This window comes from Cibotium barometz, chromosome 64, assembly GCF_041138505.1.
Source record: "Cibotium barometz isolate CiBa-2024 chromosome 64, ASM4113850v1, whole genome shotgun sequence".
Taxonomy (NCBI): Eukaryota; Viridiplantae; Streptophyta; class Polypodiopsida; order Cyatheales; family Cibotiaceae; genus Cibotium; species Cibotium barometz.
The window spans coordinates 17,815,524-17,826,323 of record NC_141109.1 but is presented as its reverse complement, the minus strand read 5'-3'; the positions used below and the strand labels follow the sequence as shown (position 1 = coordinate 17,826,323).

Below are 10,800 nucleotides of genomic sequence, written 5' to 3'. Positions count from 1 at the left end.
TTAATAAATGTATCATTGATTAACCTATATCTTAATCTTGCATTAGAATTTTCATAGTATTCTATTATGGCCTTGATCACTTGCTATGAGAGAGCCACCCTAGCCATGCTGAAATTCAACATGGTATTAGAGCCACTAGGAATGGCTATAGTATGTGATTATGGTTAGGATTAGAGAGAGAGATAGTGGAACTTGTAAGGCTTGAAGGTGGAGTGGGGAAAGATGTCACCTCATTCAGTAGAGGATTCCAATTCTGAGAGTCTGTTTGGAATGAGCCTATCTGCAAAGAATTTCTATGAGAAGCATGGCATTACGCACTCCAAGGAGTTCATGACCAAGAGTAGGGGGATGCGCATTTTCACATAGTCATGGGAGTCAGTGACGTTGGAAGGGAGAGCCATCAAAGGCACTGTGTTGGTCCTCCATGCCTTCATAGAAGACAGTCGCTGGAGCATCGAGCTCAGAGTCATCAGTATAATAGAGAGAGGCTTCTCTATTCACGCCCTTGATTACCAGGGTCCCAAAAAATCCAATAGCTTCCATGTCCACATCTCCGACACCAACCCTGACATCAATAATTGCATTCAATTCAGCAACCTCTTCTTCATCTTAGGTGAGTCCCTCGTTGGTGCCATCGCCCTTTTGATCCACTTCAAACAACCTGAAGATTGGGATGGCATCATCCTCAATGGGGCCATGTGTGCTATTTCTAAAAAATGCCAGCACCTCTTAAGCCTTGCCGTTGCTACCAATTAGCTGAAGGAAGAGGTTGATGGGATGATTTGAAAGGCAATAACACAAGCGCAGGTGTAGAATTCATCTTCAAGCGCAGGTGTAGAATTCATCTTCAAGCAATGACGTCCCAATAAGCATGATCATCAATGTCCAGTTCAACGCTCTTTTTTTTTGCCATTAGTAAAAAAAGATAAGATTTCTTCAAAAAAATAAAATTCCTAATAGGTGTGGCATAAAAGAACGCCCCCCATAAGAGATGATTCACATGGAGCTATCAAAATAAATATAATGTATGATGCAACTTTTTATGATGATGGATGTCATTTCATGGATGACATGCCATGCTATGTCGGTGCTTATGTCTATACCATTGAAGTCAAATTCATGAAGATGTTAAGGATTCTATGTGATGATGATGATCAATGGATGTTTTCCAATGAAGCCATGGGTGAAGAGGCTATGCAATGCTTATATGGTTCAAGGATGATGGTTCAGTATGTCATGGTGTGGTGAAGCAATGTATGTAATGCTTCAATGTATGTTTCCATGAAAGCTTATGTCAAGATGTAGGACATGTCTATGCCTATGATGTTATGATGGTGGTACCATGATATATGATAAATGGATGTTGATGTCATTGTGATACTAGGATGGATGTCAACAATGTTTATGTTAATGTATGTCAACCTTGGGATCGGGAAACCCTTGGTGAAGATGTGCCCATATGTATGTGGATGTGATGATGTCTATGTTTGTGGCCATGATGTCATGTCATGTTGTTGTAATCACCTCCTTCACCACCTATAATGTGGGCTAAGTGATTTATATATTTATCTCCATTAAGGGGGGGCAAATGTCATGTCTATGTATGTCACATTACCTTCTTGGGATGAGACCCATTTGGAAACTAAGGAGGGGTGTTGAAATATAGTGCCCGTCATGTCATGTATGGGGCACATGTATGTGGGAGCAAGGTAGATAAAGCCTAGAATGATATGAAATAGGAATGGATGAAGGCTAAGGATATTTGGGCATGTGAATGGATGAATGTAAAAGGGATTCAATGGACAAAAAGTAGGTACATGGAAAGTGCATGGGTGCACAAGGTGCACGGAGCATGTGGATGAGAGCTATATAAGCATGTACTTGGATCAAGCGAATATGAGGAGATTATTGAGTTTGTGTCTTAATCATTGTATCATTGATTAACCTCTCTTAATTTTATATTATGATTTTCTTAATATTCTATTATGGCCTTGATCACTTGCTATGAACCATCCTAGCCATGCTGAAGTTCAAAACTAGGGCCATTCTCTAGCTTCTTGTGCCACTTGCATCCAACATTTGTGAATCTTTCTGGATTCTCATAATTCTGCTCCAATATGGCTTTAACTTGTAACCATTAACTCTTCTAGAATGCAACTGGTTATCCAAGTCAACGAGCTGATAGTAGGTACCATTTTCATATACATGTACTACCTTGAAAGGACCCTCCCAATCTGGAACTTAGTCTGAAAGGTGTTGTCCAATCTGTTATTGTACCTAAGCAACAAATCTCCTTTTTTGATACCTTTTTCTTTGACAATCTGTTATTGTACCTAAGCAACAAATCTCCTTTTTTGATACCTTTTTCTTTGACAATCTCATTGAACTGCTAGGCTCTCTGATTGCTTAACTGGATATAATGGTCCAAGGCTTCCTCTCTAGCTAACTATAACTTCTGAAGATCCAGCAACCTCTTTGCATATTCATCTAAACCCCTTTCTTGATGCTTCAGAAGAAATTGTAAATTGGGAATCTCAATTTCAATGGGCAACATAGCCTCCTTTCCAAAAACAAGATGGTAAGCTAAAAATTCAATAGCTGATTTGATAGCTATCCTGTAAGCCCATAGTGCTAAGGCAACATGCAAATTCCACTGCTTGGGATACTCTTTCAAAAACTTTGCATTGTGCACAAATCTCCATTGAATCTCTATACTAGCCCATTACATTCTAGATAGTAAGGGAGTAGAATACCTATGTGTGATATGTAACTTCTGCATGAGCTCCTGTACAATCTGTCCCCTAAATCTAGGTGCCTGGTATGTCAACAGCTCCAATGGCATACCAAATCTGGCACATATATCTTCAAAAACAAATTTGGCAACCCCTTATTTGTTTCACACATCTTGCTTCAACCCATTTGGTCAGATAGTCCACTCCACTCAAAATATAGGTCTTGCCCCTAGCAATAGTGGGGCAGAAGACCAATTGCATTCAATCCCCACTTTCAAAAGCCCCATATGCTACAATAGTCTTTCTCAACTCATAATGCAACATCTTTCTGCCTTGTTTCTAATAGGGCTCACAGCTCTTGCACTAGTGATAAACATCTCTTCTCAAGCTGGGCCAAACATATCCAATAGTCAAAACCTTCCTTAATGTCATCTTCAAGGCAAAATGCCCTCCATAGACTCCTTCATGGCATGAGGCCATAATAGCAAGGATATCTTTCCTATTTGGCACTCTCCTTAAAATTAGGTCCTTGCCTTTCATATACAATTGATCATTCAGAATAGTGTACTGTAAAGCCTTTCTTATAAAACCATATTTCTACCTTTTAAAACAATCTACAACAGGTACAAGACTTGTGTGCAAGAAATCTTCAATGTCTTGTAAATTGTCTCTTCCAATATATCTAGGATGGGCTACAGTGATGGCATGTACTTCTAGTTTCTTGCCCAACCCCTCCATTGCTAAAGCATCTTGCAGCTTGATTGAACTCTCTCTTCACATGCTGAATTTGGACTTCCTAGAATCTATGTAGCATCCTCTTAATTTGAAAATTCCATTCTTTCATTCTGGAGTTCTTGGCTTTCTAAATAGCTTGAAGCTGTCTAATGATCAATAAGCTATCTTCTTTAATGATAAGTCTTCTGATTCCTTTCTTGATACATTATTGAAGACCATACTCCAAAATGGCATATTCAACTTCATTACTGGTATATACTTGCAATTTAATTCCTTCTTGAAGTACTTCCTTACCCTCTGGATCCAATAAAACTATTCCTCCATTGGCCACTCCTAAGATTCTCTTGAAAGCCCCATCCTCTTAATCTGAAAATTCCATTCTTTCATTCTGGAGTTCTTGGCTTTCTAAACAGCCTGAATCTGTCTAATGATCAATAAGCTATCTTCTTTAATGATAAGTCTTCTGATTCCTTTCTTGATACATTATTGAAGACCATACTCCAAAATGGCATATTCAGCTTTATTACTGGTATATACTTGCAATTTAATTCCTTCTTGAAATACTTCCTTACCCTTTGGATCCAATAAAACTATTCCTCCACTGGCCACTCCTAAGATTCTCTTGAAAGCCCCATAAAAAAAACAATGTGAAAGCATCTGACAGCCCTATTTTAGGGTCCTTTCCATCTAGGCACCTTCTTCTTTTTCACCATTTCCTCCTTCAGCACCACTGGATTCTGCCTATATGTTAGAATATCAACTAGTGTAGCCCTTGCGTTGTCCTCCACCATACATGTAAATTGAAACTCTTGCAGCTCAATCAACCACTTAGACAATCTCTTATAAGGAATGTCAAACTAAATTAGATGAGGAAGCAAAGAATAATGGGTAAGAATTGTAAAAGGCTTTGGGAATAAGTATGATCTAAATTTCCTGAGAGCAAATACCATAGCCACCATCACCTGTTTTGCTTCAGAATAAGTCCTCTCCCCTTGTGCCTTTGTCCTACTAACAAAATTTATAGGCCTCATATAAGAGTGTTCCTTCCCTTGCTGCAACAGTACTGCTCCTACAACATCCTCACCCACACTAGGGTTCACAAAAAATTCTTTGTTCCAATCAGGAGACATGACTACTGGCAAAGTACTCAGGATCTCCTTGACTTGCATAAAGGCCTCTTACTCCTTGTCTTGCCAACTAAAGGGATCCCTTTAGGATGCCTGTTGTAATGGATATAAAGCCTGAGACAAAAGAAAGATGAACATGGCAAGATATCTTACCTTGTGGGTAAAAGTTAGTTGCTTCACATTTTGAGGAGCTTCCAATAAGAGCAAAGCCTTCACCTTTTCAGGATCAACTTCAATTCGATTCTCTGAAACCACATAACCAAGCAAAGTTACTTCAGCTTGAGAAAAATGACATTTATCAGGGTTTAGCTGACCACGCAGATCATCCAGTCTCTTCAGATCCAACCTCAACTTCTCACAATGAATCCATCTGCCACCACTGTACATACAAAAATCATCAATAAACACTTTGCTGAAGGACCCTAGATAGGGCTCAAATACAAAATTCATAAACCTCTGAAAGGTTGTAGGGTAATTTGTTAGCCTAAAGGGCATAACCTTATAAGTAAAACACCAGGCCACTTAACTTGAAAGAGAGGTGCGATGCTTCTATAATGCTAAATGTAATCATTATATGAATGCAATCTAGCTAAGCCTAGGAATCTTAACTTTATGAGTCAAAAGGAGGAAGTTGCTTTGAACAAATTAAAAATATGGCCAACCTAGTTATCGTTTGCTTGTTGATGATTCGTCTCACAAGGAGCAAAGTCATTTGCAGGGATGCATGCTTTCTCATTTCTGCCTTAAATGTCGTGCGGTTTCTCAATTCCATTGTGTTTTGGTGCCATAGTGGTGCCTTTATTTGCAGAGAATAGAAAGAGAGTAGGGTGGATGCGAAATGATAAGGATCACTAGGAGAGAGGGAGGATTCCATTGGATCAGACAGATTTGGAAATGAACATTGTTTGGGCTTCCAAAATCTTGTATGAAATCCTAATGAGAACAAAGTCTAAGCTCACCTTTAAGTCTCTTCACATAGGAGGGCCTTTTGGAGAGGGTGTCCTTAGCCGGAGAGCTCTCAAGGGGAAGCGAGAGTGAGGCTTGGGTATGGCTAGCCTTGGCTAGGAGAGGCTAAGAGGGTGACTTTAAGTCTATTCACACGGGGGAGAAGAGTTATAGGACATGTTATAGACCTAGAGCCTAGCCTCTACTTGAATGATACCTCCTAGAGGGGGAGGGGAGGGGGAGTTTATATAGGTGTGGGGACGGGATGCCTACACACAGAGGGAGTGCTGGTAGAGGGACAAGTGCATCCAGGTGGGGGCACCATCTGGGCTAGCTGCATGGGCGATAGGTGTGTTGCGGCCACCTATATAGGAGGGGTCTATAAGGGGTGTACGTGGAGGTGGAGAGATGGCAGGGGGAGGGGTACGTGCACCACCTTGCTTTTTTAAAAACTTGGTCAATACTTTTTTATTGACTTAAACGCACATATTATTTTTTTAAGTCAATACTTTTGTATTGACTTAAACGCATATTGTTTCTTAAAGGCTTTTTAATTTCAGCTTTAGTTTCCCTTCCCATTCCTCTCTCTCTCTCTCTCTCTCTCTATATATATATATATATATATATATAGATATAGATATATATATATATAGATATAGATAGATAGATAGATAGATAGATAGATAGAAATCTATCTATCTATCTATCTATCTATCTATCTATCTCTCTCTCTCTCTCTCTCTCTCTCTCTCTCTCTCTCTATATATATATATATATATATATATATATATATATATATATATATATATGCAAATAGTAAAATTCATGCTATAGCTGCTCATTTTGGGAAAGAAATACTTAATTTTTTGGTTTCTCATAAATTTAGGAAAGGTTGAGGATAGTTTATTAGAAATGGATAATTTTTTTAAACTTTACAATTTCTATGCAAACCTCCGATCACCAATTATTTTCAACATCGAGCAGGCATATCATGAGTTATTATCAAATTTGAAAATTATTAGTGTACACATCACAATAAGGATGAGGATGCTATCTTTTTCTAGCACGAGTCACGACTCAAGAAGAGAGGCGAGTCTTCCTTGACTTAACTTCTATGGGTACTGGCATCACTCCTTGCATAACATAGAAATCGAGCATAATATCATAGCTCCTAGTAATAGTCATGATTAAGCTAACCCTCATGCAAATATTTAATTTCTTTGGTTCCTCAACCAAAACTTGATTAGTCATAGTAATCTTTGTTGGAGGTGGTTTTGGTGGTAGGATAGGTGGCAATAAGGGCAGATCATGCACCCTATACATTCCTCATGCATAACCTTGTCCTAGCATAGGTGTAGGTCTAGTACTACCATTATTGGGGGGCTGGCAGGGGCGATAAGGCTAGAGCCACTCTAGCTACCAATATTTGTACTAACCATTGAGAATCATATCCACACATGGATGTCAAGATCTCCAAGACATTTGCAATGTGCATAATAGGAAAATGGTCTAGGTTGCACATGCGAGCATTCATTGCTTGTATGATTTTGTCTACATACTGAACACCGACTAACTCTCTCCTTGGGTAAAGGTGAACACCGACTAACTCTCTCCTTGGGTAAAGGTGTGGATTGGTGGAAGGTTTCCTCACCTCCTTTAGATTTGACCTTTATAATAATGGTCGATATTAGTTTATCAACAATCACATTTTTTCCTACCTTTCCCTCGTGTATGACGACTTAACATTTGAGAATGATGCAACTAAAGATGGAGTCTTATTTTCCTTAGGCTAGGTAATTCTAACATGTTATCCTCAAATTCAATGGGGCCAATTTGTAACATGTATCCAATGTGGTTGGTTTTGATAAGAGCACATAGTCATGCATTTTAGGATCTCATAGCATGGAAAAAACTATTCATTGTGAGCCTTTCTTGAAGCTTACACAAAGTGAAGCGCTAGGTGACCTGCGAAGGATCCTAGAGGGTGCTGACCATACGGTGCTCGGGCTCTGGGTCGTCGAAGATACCCACGCGTGTGTCGAGGAAGATATTGGAACAAGGAGTAAGAGTTGTTTTCTGAATTCAGGCATGGATTTGGTTGATTGACCTTGCTGGTCCTCAACGGATGAGTCCATGGCTCTTTTATATGGATCTGTTGGTTGATCTTGCTGATCTTCAATGGAGAGTCCATCTGGATTTTTATAAGTGAATATATTTTCGGGTACTATGAGCTAGGAACTATTGAAAAGGCCCCTGAGTGGACAGGTGGTGAGCGTTCCGGTTGCCAATGATGCCATAGGTACACCAATGAAAGAATGATTGGAAACTAGAATTCAACCGCATATTTTGGAGGATTATGATCAGTGATATTATGATTTCATTAAAAATTTATTTTAAAGTTAGCTAAATCTGTGAAACATGCAATTTCATATTAGGTGTGTAAGTGGTGTGACTATCTTCTTGAAGTTTGCATGAAGCGCCGGCTAGGGAGCCTGGGAAATCTTTTTCTTGGTACCCAAGACAAAACATAACCAAATTCCTAAACGGATTCTATCACTATAGTGGTTGGGCGGTTGGCTAACCCATGGGACTGGATGGGGTTAGGCTGGACTGATGGATTCCTAAAATGAGACTCAATTCTGTTATGGTACGATAGATGAAGTAAGTTTCGGACAGTCCTTGTTCTATGGAAAAGAATCAACGGCTATGCCTCTCGATGAGGAAAAAAATGTTGGTCTCTATGATCCAAGTACAAGTCTTTTCCTTGATCTGACCATGTAACTTATGGGTTTGGTTGGATCAGTTTGGTTAGTGATGACCTTGACTATGTTAGAATAAAAATATCTTAAAGAAATCGCTCGTGCTTTCCAGGCGAGGGAAGTTTTTTTGAGTTCGGTTTTGGAAGAACCGAGGGATTAGTCTCTTATTCGGACATCCGGGCGCGAGGCCCTGAGTGAGAGACTCTGCCCTGCGCAAGAAGTGCTACTTCCGCTATTAGCACCCCCGAATTCATTGCGCGGAGGGGGCAGGGATCTTTCACTTAAGATGAGAGACATAATCCCTCATTGTTGAATCATGCTCTTACTACTTAATGTTATAGAGTTGTGCCATTGGCTCCCACTTGTCACTACTTCTAGGCAAAGCTTAAAATACAAAGACATTTTTACACCGAGTAAAATTGACCTTATCCTATACCATTGATGTGCCTTCCCACCGAGCATGAGGGAAAAAGAAACATATCATAGTGATCCCATCAATGTGTCCACATTTTTCAAAAATGGACTCAAGGGTTTCTATGTGTTGGACGGGATACCCATCTCCATTGAAGCTTTGCATTAGTTTGGCCATGTGGTATGGCTTAATGGATTCTGCCTTGGGGAATGAGCTTGAATAGTAACCAATTACCTTTCCAAATGAGAAAAAACCCTAAACAATAGATGAGGTTGCTTATATACTAGCTGACCCTAAGGTGTCTATTCACACCTAGATGATGGCCATGGGAAAAAACCTAGCGAAACAAAAGTGCCCATGGCATCGGTTCATGGCCTCACTGTAGCACTACCATAAATATCTAACAAAAATAGAGATATATATATTTATTAGTACCACTAATAAATATTTATTAGTACCACTAATAGAGATATATATATTTATTAGTACCACTAATCTCCCACCACCATCCACATCTAAAGGAGGTAGGGAGGAGGATAATTTCTGTTACTATACTTATTCTCTTAATTTTCCTCTTACATCCAAACTCCTTCCTTCACACTAACCCACCCCTAACAATATAAATGACTACCCTACTAATGTAGAGTCTTATTCTCTTCACTAATCTACCCCTAACAATATAAATGACCAACCTACTAATGTAGAGTCTTCTTCTAGACTCCACTATCTCCTTCCTTCACACTAACCCACCCCTTAAAAATATAAATGACCATCCTACTAATGTAGTCTTCTTCTCTCCACTTTGATTTTCCTACTAACACTCTTGCCTTCAAGGAGTCACCCCCACCAAAGCAAGGCCGATAGCGAGCACCTTTATAGAGTTAACATGCCCACCTTCTATTTCTCTACCAATAGGTTATGCTGACAAAGATGTTTTGGAGGAGTTTCCTATTGTAGATTATGAATAATTAATCCAAATTGGAAATCCAATGCTATAGTGAAAACTACTTTTTAAATTTTTAATGCAGATAATGCCATTTTACCCCACAACTAGAATTTTTCCAAAAGCAGGTAATACAATCCCTAGGAAATTTTCATACACGCCATATCCAATAAGGCTCCCCATTTCAAAGTGGGAGGAGCTTATGCCCATGGCAAAGGAAGGTATGCTGTGGGAAAACATAAAAGTCAATCCTAAGCTTACCAATTTATAGCTACAAGACTTGCTAGGAAATGAAAATGGTAACATATATAACTACCTATAGCTACATAAGATGGAAGAAGAAACATCTTGTACGTTCCAGGGGGGATAGTCAAAGATAGAAACAACGGATGTGAACCCTAGTGAGGAGTTTTATGTACAAATGGAATGGTCGAAATAATTTCTCACCATTTAAAAATATGGGTAGATATATATATGAACGTCTCTGACACTACTATAAGTGGATCTTGTATACATTGCAATAAAAAGGAGTTCACACTAGTAGCATTCGCCCACTATACAAAGGAAGGACTCTCATGTTTGTTATAACTTTCAATTATTTGATCAACATAGAGAGCTAACGATAGTGTCTTCTCTTGTAGATACAAGCCTGGTAAAGAATACCCAATCCAGTGATTGTAGCATCATGTAGATTTATGAAATTGATTGTGGTACTTCTCGAATAGAAAAAGGAGGTTGTAGAGAATTATGATAAATGAGATCTATCTTATGCTTTGACATGAACATGGGCTCATCATATTTGATGCTTACTAGGCTACATGTCTATCACATTTGAAGACATGATAGATACATCTTTTTGAACCCCACATGGTTACTTTTGAAGAACATAAGAACAAACCATTATAGATTCAAGCTTGGCGACAAGGTTTTTAGGCCATAGCAAAGTTATGAGAATGGAACTTACATTAGGTAGTAGGGGGGATGTTAACCCCATTTTTTGAGATTAACAAAAGCACTCTCTTCTACACACACAAGAGTATCGATAAGGTCATGAAGAGACACTATACAAGTTGCAGAGATTTTTGAGAAGAGCTAGCCAATTACTAAGCTAGCTAGTAGGTTTTTTAGTTTTGGGTGCCCAAATATA

The 10,800-nt window shown here is 39.0% G+C and overlaps 1 pseudogene; it reads left to right on the top strand.

Annotated features, from left to right (window-relative positions):
* Window positions 1–222: 222 nt before the first annotated feature.
* On the top strand, window positions 223–756 carry LOC147603393 (caffeoylshikimate esterase-like; annotated as a pseudogene).
* The last annotated feature ends 10,044 nt before the right edge of the window (window positions 757–10,800 follow it).